Source organism: Phragmites australis, chromosome 4 (genome assembly GCF_958298935.1).
Source record: "Phragmites australis chromosome 4, lpPhrAust1.1, whole genome shotgun sequence".
In the NCBI taxonomy this organism is placed as follows: Eukaryota; Viridiplantae; Streptophyta; class Magnoliopsida; order Poales; family Poaceae; genus Phragmites; species Phragmites australis.
In genome coordinates, this window is record NC_084924.1 from 22,621,002 (window position 1) to 22,642,830 (window position 21,829).

A 21,829-nucleotide genomic window follows, 5' to 3' on the forward strand; every position below is an offset into this window, starting at 1 on the left:
AATTCTTTCTAAAGAAAGCTGTTGGGATGAGAGAAAATAAAAGAAATGAGAACGAGAAAAGAAATCGAAAATAGAATGAAATAAAAGAAATACAGTTAGAGATGATGTAAACGGAGGCTATAGCCTGTACTCGCCGGCACATGGGCATACCATGTCACCGATATATGACAGCATAGCTTAGCCGACTGAAGACACCCAAAGCATCTATATGTACGTGCAAACTCCACTATATGCCTATTGGCCGATGGGCCCGACGGGAACGAAGCTGGTGGTGAGGGCAGGAAGACGGTGCGAACTCCACTGTGTGATGAACTTGTATTTGGTTTATTAGAAGAAAGCTATATATGCTTATATTTAAGGATCGGAGGGAGTACCGGCCAGGGACAGGTACAGTTTTTACCTCGTTGAATTAAATTTTTGCGCATCCGCATGTTCATGATACATGTAGGCAGCTGTTCGTGCATAATAACCGCTGTCCCCGTGCATCATACTCCACACTAACGTAGGCAATACCAAAATTAACTAACCCTAGTAGTGCGCAATTTGCGACTCTCGTGCTCGGAGCCGGCCGGGCTGAAACCGTAGGCATTGGAGAGAGTAAACTATCGCGGTGATATGTCCTGGTCGAAGTTCATCGCCGAAATTTGCGATCAAAGTCCGAACGCAACCGCGGACTTCCCTCGAGCTCCGTGCCGTAGTTCACATGCATGCATGTGCTTGCTGAGTTGTACTAGCGCTACGACAGTATTCAGACGTATAATTAGAACGAAATGACAAGCTGATATGTGTACGTACGTCGTCCATCCGTACTGTGTTACCGTACTACTCCCCCATGTACAAATATTGACTTCTGGACAAACTTCCGGTTAAACTTTTTATCTTTAAATATTAATATCTTTCAAAATATATCAGTTGAAAATAAGAAAATTATATAAATAGATTTGTCTAGAACTGCACTTCATAATGTCATTAATTTATTATATTTTATACATATATTATAATAATAATAGTGGTCAAAACTACATCTTGAAAATCGTGTCGTTGTAAAATATCAAGTTTTTTCCTGGAGTGAGGAGTATTACAACTCAACTTAGCTGACAGTTCTAAGGCTTCTCTTAATGGGTGATATCATACACATTAATTGATCTGCCATATATAAGGTATTTACTGACTTGGCAGAAGATTAAATATTTAGAGAAGAAAGAGGTATGAGACATCGCTTTGGCACAAAATCAAAGACTAAAAAACCATATAGACTGCACTGGGTTGTATCATAGTCGGAAATATTTGATCAAACCATGGAACAATTAATTATTTTATGGACCTAATAAACAACAATATTGTTGGGAACTTGTGTGGCCAACAAAGTGGAGGGCTTTCGGACCCGGAGTGATCCGAAGGCTCTAGAGGGAAACGTACAAAAAATATAGAAGTTTTTAATGCCATTCATGTCTTTTTTTTTTCTATCAATTACATTCACGTCCTATTTATAGGATGTAGCTAACCACTTTCTAGTACAATTTACGAAAACTACCTCTCTAATGGTTACATCCAGATTGTTTACAATCTTTCCCTTACTGGTCTTCGATCGCTAGCAATGGTCCTCCGTCTACCATGCCTTCGCCCTTTCCTACGTCTTCGTGTCAGATTTGGGTCACCTTTCACTTGGAGTCCCGAAGGTCTCTGCTTGGCAACACCTTTGGTGTCCCTTCGAATGACTCCCTCCCCACATTGAGCAAAGTCATTTGGCCAAGCTCCGGAGGCCTGATAAAGGCTTTGCCCGTCCTAGCCATCAAAACCGTTCTTGCTACACCGAGAGTCCGAAGGGTTCCTTCGACTTGCTGACATGGGCTCCCTTCTAAGCCTGGGCCTTTCTCCCCAACAGTAGCCCCTCAGCTGTGAGCATTGACGGGACATCTGGGTGAGCAATTTCAACTAGGAAAGGGCCCATGTTTGTGGTTGACATGTACACCTCACTAAAAACTCCATCCCAAAAATCGTGTGGGAAAAAGGGCATGGAGAAAAGAGCACGTACATCGTTCAGGTCTTTCTTTACATGATTGCTAGAGCTAGATACTCTTATAACTATGTTTCATCCTTCTCGACGAAGGGGTCATCAGTGAAGGCTGAGGACTTTGGTGCTTGGCAAAGTTGAAAGTACTTCTTCCTGAATATCCCAAGGCGCGGCTTCAACGTAGTCGGTGTAGTAGAGGTTTAGGGTTGCTGCCAAGGCTCACCGAAGTCAATGATGTCTTCATGTCTGCGCTCATGAGTGCTAGCCAAACTCTTGGAACCCAGGACATGATTTTAACCCAGGTGCCCTCCGTAGCCCCTCTTGACCAGTGTTCGTGAGTTGTGAAGGATGCCACGTGGTTGACATAGTCAAAGTCGGTGAAGACGAAGTAATCACATATGAAGCCCTTGTGTCGATATAGTTAAAGTCAACAAAGGTGAAGTTGTCACAACCGAAGCCCCTCTGGTCGACGTAGTTGGAGTCAACGAAGGCAAAGGTGTCATGGCCATAGCCCACCTGGTCTACATGGTCTTATTCAACGATGGCAAATTTTTTGTGGCCATAACCCCTCTGGTCAACTTGGTCATTGTCGATGACAATGAAGTTGTCATGGATAAAGCCCCTCTATCAATGTCGAGGTCAAGAAGGTGGAGAAGTCCTGGCTAAAACCCTTTTTGTCGATGACAAAGTCGACAACGGTGAAGCCGTCGCAGCTGAATACCTTTTGTCCACGTCAAAGTCGATGAAGGCGAAGTCATCACAGTCGAAGCCCTTATGTTGCCATCAATGTAGATGAAGGCAAAGTTGTCGTGGCCATAGCCCCTCTGGTCAACATGGTCGTAGTCGATGACAAAGAAGTTTTCATGGCTGGAGCCTTTCTGTTGGCATCAAAGTCGATGAAGGCAAAGTTGTTGTGGCTGAAGCTCTTATGTCGACGTCAAAGTTGATGAAGGAGAAGTTGTTGCAGCCAAAGCCCTTCTATCGACGCCAATGTCGACAAAGGTGAAGTTTGTCGTGGCCATTATCGACGATGGTGGTCGGCGATTTACCATACACAATGGAATCTTTAGCTTTATGGGGCTTGAAAGGCCATGTTTCCTTAAGACTTACCGTCAGAGATTCGAGTGATGCATTGCCTTTACCTCAGGCCAAGCGACACCTCAATTCTTCATCTTGTGGGCCACGACCTGCTCTGTAAGTCAATTGGTGTGCTACCTTTACATAAGGACCAACGGCACTTCGACTTCATGTCCTATAGAACAAGAGGTGCTTCACATCTTTTTCGGAGACGAAAGACATGCTAACCCTTTAAAACGCTAAGACAATGCACATAAGGATACTCTCTGGTATATGAAGAAAGATTTCTGGATAACAAAGAGTTAATTCTTCGGAGCGATGCCATGCACATGTGTGAAGAGTATATAACTCGAAAGTATGAATAAATACTTCGGCCCACATAAAGAAGAAGCACTTCAGTGCGCTCATGTATTGCATGCACACGTATACATGAAGAGTAAGTACTTTGGTGTATTTATGATAATTAAATAATTCGACACGCAATACATGTAGAGAATAGACATGTCAATGTGGTGGTGCAATATAATGCATGTGAAGTGCAAATATTTGACACTTCGATTTTTCCTTTCTACGAAGGTGCGCTGCCTCTTTTTGAGGGCGAGAGACTCTTTGGCTTTCCCTGCGAGGGTGCATTGCCTGAGAAACACCTCAACTTTTCCTTTCTAAAGATTCATTTTGACTTTGGTGCTGAGTTGGCACTCTTAGGTCCCGTCATATTCATGACCCGAAGGTTTGTCTGACCTTCGGAGTGGGGGCATGCATTCTTAGTCCCTGTCTTCTATGCAAGTGTAAAGTAGACGCTTCAGCGCATTAACGCCATGCACCTATAGAAATAAACATATGCATTGATGTCAAACTTGCTTGCAGGGAGATGCTTCGGCATGCAATGCAGTGCACACATATTAAGAGGTGCTTTAGAAAGAAATAAATACTTTCACATGCAATTAGATACTTCACCATGGAAGAATAAATTCTTTTCATGCAAAAGGTAAGAACTTACATATGAAGAATAAATAAACTCTCTCAAGCAAAGCGTAAGAGCTATCTATGAGTGACAGATGCTTATACAAAGGTTAGGGATGTGCTTGTGCTTATTCAGGCATACATGTGAAGAATAAATAGCTCGGTGCATATGTAATGTAGACGCTTGTTATACAATTTGCCATACATGCGAAGAGTATGGTGAATAAGATCCAAGACATTTCTCCATATATGCAAAAAGTAAACTTTGGTTTTCACCATACACTCCACCATATGTAATGCATATGTAATGCTTGATGACCTTAAGAAGGATAACCAAGAACTTCAGACTATCTTTGTAGCTGAGAAGATTGAAAACCAACGCCTAAGCGAACCGCTACACGAGGCGAGGCAACTTGCTCTAGATGTTGTTCAGAAGCGCGCTAAGGTTCTGGAGCCAAAGGCACTATAGTGAAGCCACTGGTAAAACCCTACAAGAGTTGGGTGCTTCGCCCTCAACTATATCAATCAACAATGGCAACATTGACGGCCTTCTCAGGTGGACCATAGAATCATCCGAAGGCCTTCGGCAAGCAGCCCACTTGTATGGCAATTTATGTGCCATGATTTCAAGCCAAAGCCTTATACAATCTTTATAAATGATAGGCTACGACCACCACAAGGCGCTCCAGACCCTTTCATTCTGCAACCCTCTAGACATGTCAATTGGGGCAGTGTTGAACGCGTCGAAGGCTGCCACCAAAGCTTCCACCAGCAACAACTGGTGCCAATATGGGCATGACCTCTCCCTTCAGGACATGGTGAACAACCACCGACCAGTAAGTACATTTTCTCTTCTCTATGCATTAGCATCGTTTTACTATTGTTTTATATATTTTAACTGCTTTTGTTGTATGCTTCTGCCAAGCCTAAGGATGCTTCAGCCACTGCATGACCTTCCATCCCACCCTACTTCACCGCCTACCCTGTCGCAAAATGTTGACAAAGCATCGAATGCGATCGAAGGTCCAAAGCAGGTGTGAATGAGGAGCGATGTATTGTCACTATTTTGAGATTGAGGCATTCGATGTTAATCAAAGGATTTGTAACACCTTTTTGCTTAAATTCTTGTTAAATATTATGACAATCTTCGCTTCCTGCACAGGTCCTCCCTTCAGACTTTGCGCATATAGTTGAAGATGATGTCCCCATAACTATGATGCGAGATAACTTTCTCATGTCATGGACTTGCTCGGATTCATTCCATCGCCACCATCCTAATATAGGATTTGATAAGTATTGGCTAGTGAAGACTATGGCCTATGATGCTAGAGACGCTAAGAAAAAAAAATTGGGATTCATTTTGGCCTTCGGGCTTAGAGATCCGAAGAGTCAAGCGAGAAATTCGTAGGATAGAGCAGGTAAACTTTGACCCTCCACTAAGACTCGTTGAGCTGAAGCCTGAGCCGATTGACGAAGAATATCATTCTCCCTTGCACTTTTGTTTTTGGTGGCCAAATCAACCATTTCAAGAAGTAGCCTTTCGCAAAGGTTAATGCATTCTGCCTGTGCCTTCACCCAGTATATCTTCAGACAGCTATGTCGGGTCTCCGCTAGACCCGACAGAGCCCTTTTCCACTAGTCAGGCCATTGCTTTCGAACTTAGTCATAGTCAAAAGCGTAGAGACTTTGTTGAGTAAATTTGTGTTATACTTCATTACATCTTTTGTATAGCTTTGGCAAGCAACACACGCGAAGCATTGATTAAAAATGCCTAGTATATCTTCGGGCAGCTATGCGGGTTCCCGCTAGACCTGATAGAGCACTCACAAAGCATTAAATGAAAATGCTCCCAACTTTTCAGCCGTAGGGACCTTCAGCAGCAACATGTATGAAGCATTAGTTAAAAAACACCGTCCCCCTCACCCACCACCTGTCTTTTCAACCGTAGAGACCTTCGGCAGCAATGTGTGTGAAGCATTAGTCAAGCGTTGATTTGACAGATTTACGGTGTTTTTTCTCATGTTTGTTAATTTGAAGGCCAAGTGAGTGTTGGCTGAAGGCCAAGTGAGTGTTGACAGATGGGAGCTCGAAGGGCCATGTTTCCATAAGGCTTACAGTCTGAGATTCGAGTGATGCATTACCTTAACGTCAAGCCAAACAACACCTTAATTTTTCATCTTGCGGGCCATAGCCCGCTCTTTAAGTCGATTGGTGCACTGCCTTTGCTCAAGAACCAATGGCACTTTGGCTTCCTATCCTTCAAGACAAGATGTTCTTTGCATCTTTTTTGGAAAAAAAAAACAAGTAATAACCGATGTATACTTCGGTGTATGCATATGAAGAATAAATTCTTCAATGCATAGACATAATGCTTGTAGTGCAGAAAGTAGAACTTCCATATTAGTACTTGACACTTTGACTTTTCTTTCTACAGGGGTGCCTTGCCTCTGTTAAGGACAAGCAAGACCTCGAATTTTTCCTGTGAAGGTTTATTGACTATGTTTGGTTGAGCAATACTTCAAATTTTTCCTTTCCGAATGTCTATTTTGACTTTGGTGCAGGACTGGCACTCTTAGCTCCTGACTTGTTTATGATCTAAAAAATTGATTGATCTTCAGAACAAGGGCAGACACTCTTAGCCCTCGTCTTTTGTAATCCAAAAGTGTGAACTACCTTTGGTGCAGGGGCAGCTACTCTTAGCCCCTGTCTTTTTGTAATCCGAAGGCGTGAATTGCCTTCGGTGGGAGGGCAGCCACTCTTAGCATCCATCTTTTGTAATCCGAAGGTATGATCTACCTTTGGTGCGGGGGCAACCATACTTAGCCCCTGTCTTCTTTACATGTGTTAAATAGATGCACGCAAGGTGCAATCGAATAGTAAATGCTTTAACATAACAATATATACGGTGGCAAAGGATAAAACCTTCGGTAAATGAGGGATAAGTCCCATCCTAGGAAGATTAAGACAACCTGCATATGAGCAATAAGAGCTTTTCATGAGAAGGCTAAAACTTTCATGTGGAGAATAAATATTCTCTAAAGCGAAGGGTAAGAACTTGCATATGAAAAGAACAAATGTGTCGATGCATTATGTAATAAATACACAGAAGGTAATGCTTCGGCATTCATATGAAGAATATATGCTTCGGTGCAAATGTAATGTGAATGCACGAAAAATAAACACTTCGACATATGAGCGAAGGGTAAATAGTTTGATGCATATGTAATGCAGACGCGTGAAGAACAAATACTTTGGTATATTCATACCGATGAATATTTTTTACATATAAACGCTATGCACACATGTAGAGATAAATACCTCGATGCGTGGATTTAACGCACGCGTGAAAACCATGCACTTCGATACACGCAGATTTGACACACGCGTATGAACGGTAAATGCTTTTGCTCAATAATGTAATGTGCGAATACAAAAAGTAAATGCTTATGCACTTGGATGACATGGACTCATGAAGAGCAAATACTTCCATGCATGTAATAGTGAATTATCTTATGTGAAGGGTAAAAAACCTGCATGGGAGGAACAATACTCCCTCAAGCAGAGCATAAAAACATGCATATACTTGTGAATGGTAAAAAAACAAGTACAGTACATATGTAACGCAAGTATGTGAGGAAAATAATTTGACATTCATGCGAAGACTAGTTGGTCTGATGCACATATAATGCACAGGTGAGCGATGAATAAATACTTCGACACATAGGAACGATGCACACGCTAAGATAAATTCGTCAACGCATAATTGCAATGCATGCGTGCAAAAAATAAATGCTTTGAGCGATGATGCGATATGTGTTCATGAAAAGCACCTACTTTGGTACGAAGAAGCGTCAAGGTCGCGTGCAAATTTTTTGTAGAGAGAAGTAGCTGTAACATATACTTATCTGCTGCATATTGCTTCCCTGCACGAAAGGTTTCCCTATTGCAAAATGTCTTCTTATGCAAAAGACCCTCTCTGTATGAAGGCTAGAGGAAAATGTACACAAAGTAGATAAGCTTTCAATACTATTCATATCTTTTTTTTCTGTCAATTACATTCACGCCATATTTATAGGTCGTAACTAACTGCTCCCTAGTACAATTTACAAAATTACCCCTCAAACTGCCACATTCTCGATATATTCGCAGGTAATACGGTACTATCTTTAGTACATCCATATTGTTTACAATCTTACCTTTCATGGTCTTTAGTCGCTAGCAACAGTTCTCCTTCGACCATGCCTTCACCTTTTTCTCCGTCTTCATGTCAGACTTGGATCACCCTTCGCTTGGACTCCCGAAGGAGCTTATTAACACCTTCAGTGTCCCTTGGAATGACTCACTCGCGACATTTAGCTAAGCCCTTTCACCGAGGTCCGAAGACCCAACGAAGACTTCGCTCGTCCTAGCCATTAGAGCCATTCTTATGGCACCAGGAGTTCAAAGGTTTCTTAGGCTTGCCAACATAGGCTCCATTCTAAGCCTGGACCTTCCCCCAACAATTATACTATACGTTGGAGGATACTTTCTGCTATCCATTTATTGCTTTTACTCTAGCGTGGCCATCTAAGAACTAGCAATATGATATAATGCATTGAGTAGACTAAGTTAATATAGGAGTACTTCTCGTTTACTCTCGCAACTTTGAGGTTAGATTTGGTTTGATTGAAATGACAGTTTTAAAGTTAGAATCCGATTGATTGACCGACATGACAATTTTGAAGTTAAACTTCGTTTGCTGTAAGTGACATAACTTGATGGCATGTTACCATGTGCCATGTTCTAAGCCGATGTCCACGCATCAAATGGGGGGTTATATAGTTTAATTAGTCAATTCTTGTTTTCTCGCATCGATTAAGGCAATCTCACGGACCAAAGAGCCGTTGTGTACGGACAAAACAGTGCTGTATTAAACCACTCTACAAACAAACGGACTCTCTACTCTCTAGTGTTTGGGGCTTATATATGCCGACACACGGCTAACCGAAACACTGGCCTGTAACCAGCACACAACATCGTAGAAGTTGTGCATGTAGTATCTCACCATCAGCGTCTCACCTATGAAGTCCACATCTTCCGCGGCCATCCTCTTTCTCACCGCTGTCCTCCTTTGCGGTGCCCTCGTCGCCGCCGTCGATGCTGCGAGGAAATTGCCACACGGCCCGGTCGAGAGCCAAGAGGCGGCGACGGCTTACACGACCTTGCGCAACAGGGCGTGGTCGACAACGAGGGCCATGGCGTGGACGGAGCAGCTCCCCTCAGGACCGAGCCCCAGGGGTCCTGGTCACTAGCTAGCGAGCTCACTAGCGAGATACATATCGGTGTCATCCATCGGATAAGACCGGCCAAAGAGCTCCCTTGTACGGCGTTTTTTCTATGGTTCGTACATTTGGAAGATGCTCGTGAGATCAATTTCTTTTTGGTTTCCATTCTCTGAGTTGTTATTTTTCACTTTTGCTCTCTACTATTTCTTCAGTTTTGGTGCCGCCCACAAGAGTTCATGCACTATTTCCTGCTATTTTACCTCCAATAAAAGCTGGGACTATTGAAATTAAGGTCCAGTTTTTCCAATTTACTCCGTTTTTGCTGACGTGAACCAGCAGAGCATATAAATATGTGCTTGTGTTTCTGTTGCACGTATAATAAATAGGAAATTGAGCTCAGGTCCTCGCAAAATGAAAACGAAAAAGGCTTCTTTTTTTCCAAATCCAAACTCGTTAGGTTGGTTGGGTCACCATGTCAAACAATCGAAGACGAGTACCATTAGGGAGTGATGTTGCCCGCGTGGAGGTTTCGTATATATGTGTGCACAGTATACACAGCGAAAATAAGCTGAGTGAAACTGAAAGATCAGTAACTCTGTCATTGAGTCTATAAAATTAGCATAGTTTGTTACTATGCAAGGTTTTAGAATTATGTATACAAGTTTCAACAATAGAATTTTATGCTATTGAAAAAGGGGTCACTGCATGATGTGATGAGGTCACCGTATGATACGATGACTAGAAATTTCGGAAAGATTTCCCTAACAGCTAGTTTTTAGGGTTGACTTACTACAGAATAAGTCATACATACTTACTTTTCACCGCCAGTTTGAAAATAACCAGCAGTAATAAGGTAAAATGCTGACTATGTTTAGCACGTTAGCACTGACTAGGATTGCCACATAGGCACAACTGGATGAGATGTCATGACACGCAAGCAGAGATGACGACCAGACATGCTGATGTAGACTAGCTAACGCGGCAGGATTCATTAAATCGGTACCATCGATCTATCATCAGACGCCTCAGGTTTAATCAGCCGAAGGGGTATGTGGCTATCTAATCTCAACCACACACTAAGGATTCGATGGCTATGACCAGTTGTTCTCAGCTCCAGTGTCTGGCACGATGGCAACTGTTGGTAATATGGGATCCAAGGGTTCCCGAGTCCCGAGACCTGGACAGCGTAATGCCACGTGGCACCTCCTCTTGGGGACTATCTCCCCGAGGGCCTGAGGAAAGCAAGATCCGGGAGTGGGTGCTCGGGGATAAGAACAGTTGGTCCCCGAGTATCTAGAGAGCCCTAAGGACCCAAGGGAAGCCAGGTCCTGGAGTGGTTGCTCGGGGCCAAGAACAGTTGGTCCCCGAGTACCCGGAGAGCCCGGAGGACCCGAAGGAAGCAAGGTCCAGGAGTGGGCGCTCGGGGCCAAGAACAGTTGGTCCCCGAGTACCCAGAGAGCTCTGAGGACCCGAGGGAAGCAAGGTCCGGGAGTGGGCCCTCGGGGTCAAGAACAGTTGGTCCCCGAGCACCCAAAGAGCCCCGAGCACCCGGCAAGCTCCATGCCGGTGGACCTCGCAGGGGCTCATGATGATGTCAGTCGATGGGAGGCCTGATGCCGTATTTAATGGGGAGCGTGGACGGTCACATCCAACCACTCCCCCCACGCCTACCATACTGAATACGCCAGTCCTTGCCGCTGCCAGGCAGGAAGGCGTGGGCTCAATTAATACGGCGGATCCCATCGCATGTCCCCTCATGGGGTCCATGAAGACAGGCGGTTTGAAGATATCTTTGATGGGCACGAGGCTTATCACCCTGTCACATCAGACCGCGGCAGACCTACTCTGCCCAAACGGGCATGAGAGGGTACTCAGAGGCTGGCCGGTGGGCGCCCCTGCGCCTGATAAAACTGGAACGCGAAGACCAATGGAACCGTCCGAGAGATATTTTTTCAAACCTTTGTAACGTCAACTGTAGACCAATGATGTTCACTTTACATTTATTATTTACGGGAACTTGTGCCCTCGTTCTGGGCACTTCCTAAAGGGCCTCCCCCCGGTAGATAAAATGGGGGCATGGAGCACCTTGTAACGGAGAGAGGAGCTCGAGATAGAAAAGAGGAGCTCGATATAGAAGAGAGGAGCTCGAGATAGAAAAGAGGAGCTCGATATAGAAAAGAGGATCCGGAGATCGAAAGAGATCTAGAGAAAGACAGACATCCGAAGAGCATTGATAACATACTAGACATACATGAGTAGGGTATTACGCATCCGTGCGGCCTGAACCTGTCTAAATCCTTGGTGCATTTATTTCTACCAGCTGACGATGATCCATCCTGCCTAAGTCCCACGTGCATTAAACTCCACATACGAGGTAGCTCCAGGATCAGCCCCCGGCAGAATCTCGAAGGGAATCCCTTAGGATCCCTGCTCACGGTGTTCATCCACCGATAGCAGCGGCTCTGCTACAAGGCGCATCACCAAAATTTGGCCGGTAGTGCACTAGAAGCTAGAAAAAACGACGACGAGTGGCAGAACAAAGAAAGGAAAGCATGGCGATCTCACCTAGGCAATGTGTTCTCATTGGTGAAGGTCCTTGCAACCTGGCGATGGTGAGCAATGGGCTTAGTCATTGGAGCTCGGTGTAGAAGGCTCTCTGACAGCGGATTCACTTCGGTAAGTTGGAAGAAAGCGTCTGTGCGAAAAAAGAGAGCACATATGGTCTCAATTTATTGGTCTGGGGCTCAGGGTGTCTTAGGCACTTGCATTTAGGGTTTAGACGGTGGTGACTCTCTTCTAATGCGATTTCCTGGTTTAAACTGGCTTCGGTATCAACTTTGTATCAGATCGATGTGGTCCTTCCGTTGTCAGCTTTGTGTCGGATGACAATAGAGAGGGGGCGAGGATAAATGAGGAGGTGGGAAAGCCATGGTGGGTTGACATTTGCATGCAAAGATGGGTCAGAAACGACGTCTTGGCCCAGAATAAATTAGAGAGGGGATGGAAAAAGGAGCTTGGGTCAAGCTGGAAAGAAGGGAGAGAGGAGGAGAGAGAGAGAGGGCTGAGGTGAGTTGTTGGCCGATGTAAGGTTTTCTCCTTTTCTTTTTCTCTTTCTTTCCAATTTCTTATATTTCCTATGTATACCTATACATACATGTATTCATATATATGCACAACATGTATATTATTTAGTATACTTTATAAACAGCACACACACACACACACATATTCAAACATTTTCAAACAAATATATATATATATACACAAACAATTGCAAGAAAAAATTTAAATCTTTATCTTCACTACTTTAAAAAACACAGTTGAGGTGGTGATGGCGGTGGTCCGTCACCACCCCACCTGGCCACGTCTCACATGACAACAGGTGCCGACATGATTGTGGAGCCGCTCCGCTCCTCATATCTATAGACATGCTTACAAAGTGATATCTATTTACTCCATGTCTTTTTGGTGGGTCCCATAATGCAGCTACCCAGCTCGGTGTTGCGGAGGCACAATGCCTCGCAAAACACGCCATTGACGGAGTCAGACAGGCGGTCTAGCCATGCCATCAGCTCCTCCGTCCGCTGCTCCACCTCCTGCGCTGTGGCAAGTAGCGCCGCCTCATAAATGCCGCCTTCGTCCTCGAGGACCGAAGAGAGCTTTTGGACAGCCTCGTCGATGGTGTCCACTTCGCTGGTTTTGGTAGCATGGTTGGAGAGTTGGAAGAAGATGGCATTGAAGGCTTCTGCACATGGAAAGTTGCCACTGGAGACCAGGGGAAGGTGGCCACGAGGGTGCCCCCACCTAACACGACGGTCGTGGCTAATGCGACGAGAGAGGAGACAGTGTTCACGGTGACAAGGATGCGCATAGTCTGGAGAGGTGGCCGCAGGGCTGGTCGAATGGGAGGGAAGGAAGCGGAGGCAGAGGGGACGCCGCTGTGCGATCATCGCGGTCAGAGAGCGCCGCATGTGCGTGCCCGATCGATGATCGCGACGAAGGAGGTGCAGCATGAAGCGGCGAGGAGGGTGGGTGGTGGAGCCGGTCGAAGCGGGTGGTGCCCCCCGCCCCGTCCGGCGCCTTGCCTGGCCGCTGGTGGCGGTGGGCCTTGGGGTGGAGGGGGAGGAGCAAGTTGTACTTGTCGGTGAGAAACATCTGGACGGCTAAGCTAAGCTAGCGTTCGCGGCGGTGTTGGGTTGAGCAGCGGGAGCTGGAGATAGAGGGAAGGATATAGAGGTGGCGGTGCGGTTGCATCAGGGGTGTGAAAAGAGGAGGGGAGGATGGGAGGTGAGGTGATGGGAGGCTTTTGTCCCAAACAAGGATGCTTTTCCAGAAAGGGGATGGGATGGAACCATGGGAGGTAGCAGCATGGGCCCGCCATGTAGGACGCGTTGCCGTAACGCTTTTTTACTAGTCTCGCTTCTCAACCCTTCTATTCCCTCTCTCTCCCCGCTTTTCACGTACTTTTTTTATTTTAAAAAAGAGTCTGATTGTGCTGCACGATGGAAATAGAGTGCTATTCCTGAAAAAACTTGCCGACCTCACAAAACAGCAGGGGCGGACAATTACACTTTAAGCATGCTTATCTCCTTGCTAATGCCACGTATTTTGCAGCTTGGATTAGCTCTGTCAAACCTTACAATTTGGACTGTGGGGCAATTTTTTCCATTCTCGTTTTTCTTCCCGAGAACTGGAGTGCTATTCTGTTCGATCTGCTCGTGGGAAGCTCGATTCGGAAGGTGGAGGGTTGGATTCCGACGGAGGGGTGGGTAGGCAGGACCGGTCCTGATATTTTAATGACCTAAGGTGAGATTAAAAATAGAGTCCTATTAAATATAAATTTTGAAATATTTACATACTACAGTGGCTCAAAGCAATAGTATTATTTTTTTATATCAAACAAATAGCAGTTGTATGTATCATATAGAAAAAATAGCATGCTCCAGTATACAATAACATAAACAGAGAAAACAAGATATAGACAAGACATATGACTATATGATAAGGTAAAATAAAGACATACTTCTCAGTCAAGTCTCTGTATTTATCAGCACCAAGATTAGCAATCACGACTCCATCACCCAACTTGAAAACAGAAGCCAGCTTATCATAAATCTAAAATAAATATAAGAATATGATTATACATGTTAGACACAATGAATGTAGCTAAGCTTACAAAGTAAAATTGCATATGATTGTAACTTTACCTGTGGAGATCATACGAAACAATTTCTTGTAATATTTACAGAAGCGAAGTCACTAATGATGGTATTAATATCAATCTCATCTAGTAAATTTTTTTCAATGCATAAGGTCGCCAAACCAGTTAACCTTTCTTGAGACATTACTGATCTCAAATAGTTCTTCAATAACTTCAACTTTGAAAAGCTTCTTTCAGCCGATACCACAGTCACAGGTACAGTGAATAAGATTCGATAAGCAATAGAAACATTAGGATAACAGTCCACTTCTCTAACAAATTCAAAAACCTCCATAGCTGATATTGTTCTATCCGGCAAAGTCAATTGCATAACCTTTAATTCAGATATTAGATCATTTAACTCCACATCAGATGAACCATGCAGATAGAAAGTTTTTGCAAATTTAGTGCAGCAATCTGTTAGTTCAATAGTATTCAATGACTTCAAGGCGTTTGAACTCAGTAAAAACCCGAATATACCTTGAAACACTTGGAGTTCTTCAAATCTATTTTTCAATGAAGTTGTTGCCATATCAACCGTGACCAAAAAGTAATTAACTTCAAATGCTTTCTCGGCTTGCAGTATTTCTTCATTGCAATCAATTTCATCAAATTGTTTCTTCCTAAGAGCCCGACGTTTTACTGGAAACGATGGCTCAACACCCATTTCAGATGCAAGGTCTTTGGCAATGTTCAAACTAGATGCATACCCTTCATTTCTGTACTTGTCAAAGTATTGAACCATACCTTCAATTTGGTACATGGCAGAGTCGATGCATATGGATGATGATTGCAACTTCTTACTCACAGTATTTACAGCAAATAAAATATCATACCAAATAACCATGCCAAGTATAAACTCAAAACTACCAAGAACATCGAATAAATTTTTTGCATCACGCTTGTCCTTGGGTTCGGTATCACAAGCTTGATGTAACTCAGACAAAGCTGACCTTAGATGAGAAGCTTGATATCTAATTGCTTTAACACTATTGATTCGACTCTCCCAGCGGGTATTGCTCAATGATTTCACAGTCAAACTTGGAACATGGTCAAGTAATACTTTCCATCTTTTGGTAGAACCAGAAAATAATACATATATTCTTTGCACAATACCGAAAAATAAAATAGCTTTAACACATAATTTTGCCATGTCACAAAGAGTGAGATTAAGACTGTGGCAAGCACATGGCATATACAAAGCTCTTGGATTGATATCAATCAACCTTTTTTGTACCCCCTGGTGTTTTCCTTTCATATTTGAACTATTATCATAAGCTTGACCCCTTATATCACCAATATTAAGACCAAATGACTTCATAGACTCAAGCAATACATTAAAAAGCCCCAAACCAGATGTGTCATCCACCTTCAAAAACCCAAAAAAGTACTCCTCAATTTTTGTTTTCCTCTTAGACATATTAACACATCGAACTATCAAAGTCATTTGTTCTTTATGACTCACATCAGGGGTACAGTCAAGGATAATGGAGAAATATTTGGCCTCTTTGACAATCTTTACGATAGTATTTGTAACATTGGAAGCCAAAAGAGAAATCAACTCATTCTGAATTTTGTGACTGAGATAATGATAATGAATTTCATTGTTTTGAATGCGTCTAAGGTGATCTTGCATTACCAAATCAAATTCTGCAATCATCTTAACACAAGCTAAGAAATTACCATTGGTATCATTGTAAAGCTGCTCACTAGATCCTCTAAAAGCCAAATTTCTCTTAACAAGATATTTAATAATGGCAACTATTCGAAACAAAACTTGCTTCAACCGTTCTTTCTCCTTTGTGATTTCCTGTTGGAAATCTTTGTCAATTGTTTCATTTTTGCTCAACCTAGTACTTAATTCATTCCAAGACCTCATGCTAGTAATATGCTCCACACTAGTTTCCTGTTCTTTGAGTCTTTCATTGAGATGCCTCCAATCTCTAAATCCATTATCTCCTAATGAACTCTTGCTATTGTTAGATTTGAAAATCTTACAACAGAAGCAAAACACTTTGCAACATGCTTAGAATAAACCAACCATTTTCTGTCATGTACATCTCCATTGATCATTGTTCTAGAATAATGAGCATACAAAAAATACCTTGAGTTACCATCTAAAGGGAATTTAAGATTTTCTTCTCTTATAGGTCCCTTCTCAACTAATACGTCTCTAGCTTTGTTATCAAGATTACCCCAATTTCGTGGATCATAAATATCCATAGAAAAAAATGGTTGTTCATCAACACTAGCAGATGAATTAAATATATGCTCATGATCACTCACATTGTTATCATCCCCATTGGTATCAATATTTTCTTCTGTAGGGCATTAGTCTTCTGAATTCTCATTAGGTTATTCCTCCATAACAGTTATCTCCAACTCATCCGGGTTCCTTGAACTGCTCGTATTACTCTTAAAAAATTTGTCAATGGCTCCCTTTTGTGATTCCACCAACTCATCTACTCGTTTTCTTTTTTTCCTTTTTCGCTACCAGATGCATACTTTCTAGAAGACATAATTCAAGAATATGCTGAAAATTAAAAAGAAAATACATTAGTGGTTGAAAGACTACAAGGATCACCAACTAGACGATTAAGACGAGTTATTATCTCAACGATTAGGTCAAGTTGCCGTCTCACCGAGTCACAGTTGTCCCCAATCACCAATTCATCAACTAAAACGATTAGATGAGCCACCGTCTTGGCGTCTTGCTGTCTTCCTACTGGAAATTAAATCAAATTAACAATTGATGTACATACTTAATACTTTGAGAATTAATCATGGAAAAAAGGACTCAGCGTCGATCGGTCGAGAGACTGGTGTCGGGTCTCACTCGGGCGATCGGGAAGACGGGAACTCAGGCGTTGCCGCGTCGGCACTCGACGTCTCGGCGCATTGCCGCGTCGCAGCCGTGGGCGGTGGGCGTCGGCATCTCGGCGACTCGGCGCTCGGCGTCAGGCACTCAGGCCTTTGGCCTCAGCCCCCAGGCGGCAGGCGTCACCGGCTCACTGCGTGGCGTGTGTGGCCCGTGGGCGCGTCGGCGGCGTCGCGTCGCGTCGCGTCTGGACTCTCGCGTCGTGTCTCGTGTGGCGAACAGGCGAAGGCTACTCGGCTGACAGCTGCGTGTGCGTCCAGCGGGCTGCGGGCGTCGGCACGATCAAAACGAGTAAATACTAATGAGTAGAGGCTGCAGAGCTGCAAAGTATGAGTGGGCCGGTGGCCGATGGGCCCCTGGGATTTGGGGGCCCGGGGCAGCTACCCCCCCCCCCCCAAGGCCGGGCCTATGGGTAGGAGAACTAGTTTAGTGAGGGGAACGAGAGGAGGTGCGTTGTGCGTCAATAACAACGAGAGTGGAAGAGATATCCAGACTGCTCTTTACAATCTTCAGTTTTGCGTTGTTCCTGCGTGTTTCTAAAGCTACCGTTTTTCGAGTGAGATTTTCTTTCAGGCGGTGTATCCATGATCCATCAGGAATGTAGCTAGCTCCTGAATGAGATTGTAACTACTGCCCTTTATTATGCAACCGTGAAAAGCTCGTATTTGTCATTGTTGATTATATACCAATCTTTGCAGCAACATTAGTGTTCCTTATAAGGAAGGGTTACTTCCCGATTCTACCTGGCACAATTGGGGGCTTCTGGGGTGGAGGGTTACTCCACTTATGTACGGCGGTGAAACCTTAGTGGGCGAGTGCATACTGGGAGACTCTCTGGAAAAGCCTCGTAGTGATCTCTTGGCGCACACCCCGGAAGTGTGTAAGGTACCATCAGGTGCCGGCAACAGAGAAGATCACGACTTGTGGGTAAAGTGTACAAACTCTGCAGAGTGTCAAACTGAATATTCAGCCGTGCTCACGGTTCTGAGCAGCATGGACCCTCACATGATTAGTCGGGTGGGTGTTTCTCTGGGTTTGGGATTGGGTTGAATTCCCAAAGGTTAAAGAAAAGTCTTTGGTACATTTTTCCCGGTTAAAATAAAAATTTGTTTTCCATAGTTCAGGGCTAAAAATTGGCTTTTATGCAAATGAAACCCTAGAGAATAGGAAGCCTTGTTTCAAGCCACCATATCAATTAAATGTTTTCCCCCACTTGTTGAGTATTGAAAATACTCACGCTTGCTGTTTCAGAAGGTGAAACCTTTGAAGAATTTCCTGAGGATGACTTCCCCGAGGATGATGCTGAGTTCTAGGCTTGTGGAACTCCCGGTCGGCTGCCTGTTGGCTTGGAGCTGTGCCGTTCCTTTTCCCGCTGTGGTGTTCTTTTCTTTAGACCCATGTGTGGTCATTTTGTAATAATTTAGCGATGTAATAAGAAGCACTGTGTCTGTTACACTAATGAAGTCGCTATATGTATGAATATCTGATCCTGGCATACATATAGTTTACATCTCGTTTTGGTATTAAAACCGGGTGTGACAGAAGTGGTATCAGAGCCATGTTGACCGTAGGTCGCAAGCCTAGCTAGAAATGGTCGCGTAATAAGGATTAATTTATAAAACTATATTTGCAAAATCCTCATTTACCCTTGAGCTTCATTTTACCGCTTTATTAAAAATGTTTTATTGATTCTCTATTGTTTCCAAACTGTAGATGGCCCGCATCAAGAAGACTGCCCGCAAGACCACCGGCGGCTCTGTTCCTCCCCGTGCCCCGGCCACCTTTGCACCCAACGCCTCTGCTGGACCAAGCCGTGGAGTCACCATCCCTAAGAACGGAAGCAAGAAGCTGTACCATTCCAAGGGATTCGAAGCAGGGAAGGCACCAATGATACTAGTGGAAATGCTGCAGCGTCTAGGGTACACCAAGGCGCCTGTCTACCACGGTCTTCGCCAGATTCATCCAGGACATGAGGAGTGGACAGTGGAGGTGTGCCTCTACGGTTCTCCAGAAGGCGACGACAATTATGAGATCGTGGGCGTCAGTGCAAGCTTCGAAGCGGGGATCCGAGACGCAGCAAGGCAGGCACTGGCTCGTGTTTGTGAGCACCACAGGAGTACTCTGAGGGGACCTCCTATGACTACTTCTCTCGTCGAGAGCGTGGAAGCCGGGACATCAAGGTGAAGGCAACAACCAAAGAGCACAGCGGTGTGTCTCGAGAGCAGGTGCTGCTGGCCACCACATTGCACGAGGACTTGGATGAAGCTTTGGACGAGCTTCAGGACACCCGCAAGCACCTTCGTGATGCCGAAGCACAGATCAGGGAGCTGTAGAAGAGCCTCAATGGGATGTCCAGCTCTTCCGACTCAGAGGACCAGTACGTTCGCTCGCCCTCTCCCAAGAGGCCGCGCTGCAGTGATCCTTCTAGTGAGGAGTCTTTAGAGGACAACGACCAGTCAACTGCCAAACCATCTGTTGGGTCGCAAGCTTAGGAGATTACCTGAAGCCAGTTTAATAAGTCGTCTAGATCGTTTGTGCTGTCTAGTCCTGGTGTTGTCGTGTCTGTTTTGTGATCATGTTATGAGTTGGATCTTTGCGTGATTGTCGATGTAAGGTGGATGCTCTTTCTCCAGGTTGCATCAGTTATCTTATAATATAATAAATAGTTGGGAGTCTTTTTGTTGTTCTTCCTGTCTTAGTCATATCTTGTCATCCTTGTTTTTTTTCCCTCCGTTCTTCGCTCATACCTTGGCAACCAGCAGACGGTGAACACCAGGAGAAACCCCCGCGCCGACAACAACGAAGTCAACAACAACCAGCAACTACCGCCTCCTCCTCCACCACCACCTCAATTCAACATGGAGCAAATGATGGCCATGCAAACGCAAATCCTTCAGGGACTAGCTCAAACTATGGCAAATATGCAGCAGGCCCCCGTGCGCATGCAAGCCCCTCCTCCTTCACCGCAGAATAAGTTGGGAGAGTTTATGAGGACCAAACCCCCAGTGTTCTCCCAGGCTGTGGAACCAATGGATGCTGACGATTGGTTGAAAGCCACAGAGAAGAAACTCCGGATAGCTCAGTTCAACGATAGGGAAAAGGTCTTGTTTGCTTCACATCAGCTTTCCGGGCCCGCGGCAGATTGGTGGGACGCATACGTCAATGCCCATGAAGACGCACAAGCCATTACACGGGCGGAGTTTCAGACCAGTTTCCGCACTCACCATATACCAGCTGGGGCAATGAAACTCAAAAAAAAGGAATTTCATGAGCTTAAGCAGGGAGCTATGTCTGTAAGTGAGTATGTGGCAAAGTTCACACAACTATCAAGGTATGCCCCCAAGGATGTCGATACAGATGAGAAAAAGCAGGAGCACTTCCTAGAGGGCCTAAATGATGGTATCCAATATGCATTGCTTCCCCAAGATTTCGCAAGCTTCCAGGCTATGGTAAATAAAGCCCTGGTGGTGGAACACAAACGCCGCCAGATGGATCATAAGAGAAAGATGTCTTCTCAAGGTCAAGGCTCAAGCAGTCACTCCCGACCCCGCTATAACCCACCTCAACAAGGACCCATGTTCCGCCAATAGAACCAGCACCAGAATCAGAACAGCATCAGAGTCAGAACAAGCTACAGATGCAAGCTCAGCTCTCAAACTTCCAAGCCCCTCGTCAGACCCAACCCCCGACACCTCAACAGAAGTTTGGTGATCAGGCACCTTCCACCGGAAAGGCATGTTTCGTCTATGGTGAAGTAGGGCACTATGCCAATAAATGCCCAAGGAAGAAACCCAACAACTCTCCCGTGCAGTATGGCAATGGGAATGCTCCAAAGCAAGGACAACATCAAGCTCCGGGCCGCAATGGGAACCCGGCACCAGCTCCAAGCAACCAGGCTCAACAGAATTACGCGCGTGGGCAAACCAACCATGTCACTGCTGAAGAAGTCCAAGAAGCACAAGATGTGGTGCTTGGTATGTTCCTTGTCAACTCAAACCCAACATCAGTTTTATTTGATTCGGGGGCATCGCATTCATTCATCACTACAAGATATGTTGCAAAGTATAATCTGCCAATTGTACATATGAAGCAGCAAATGATTATTAGCTCTCCTGGAGGAGAGATGAGGGCAAAGTATATATGCTCAAAGCTAAGCCTTTATATAAAGGGGGTAGATTTCTTAGCCAACCTTGTAGTTCTGGAATCCAATGGAATTGATGTCATTTTGGGTATGGACTGGCTGGTGAAATATACGGGAATCATAAACTGTGTTAGAAGAGCAGTTCAACTAACTAACAGAGAAGGCACGCAGGTCGAGTTTGTTGCAACCATACCCTCGACAGATGAAAGCTCCCTAAATCAAATGAAGGGTATTCCTATAGAAGAGATCAATGTGGTGAATGAGTTCCTGGACGTTTTCCCCGATGATCTTC

General features: G+C 44.5%; 1 long non-coding RNA gene across 1 annotated transcript; it reads right to left on the reverse strand.

The window, feature by feature from the left end:
- Positions 1-3,527: 3,527 nt before the first annotated feature.
- Positions 3,528-9,577, reverse strand: LOC133914271 (uncharacterized). The gene is made up of 3 exons (XR_009909221.1): positions 9,099-9,577; positions 6,977-7,023; positions 3,528-3,915 (listed from the first exon to the last, which is right to left on the reverse strand). It is a non-coding gene; the product is annotated as an uncharacterized LOC133914271 (long non-coding RNA).
- Between the last annotated feature and the right edge of the window lie 12,252 nt (positions 9,578-21,829).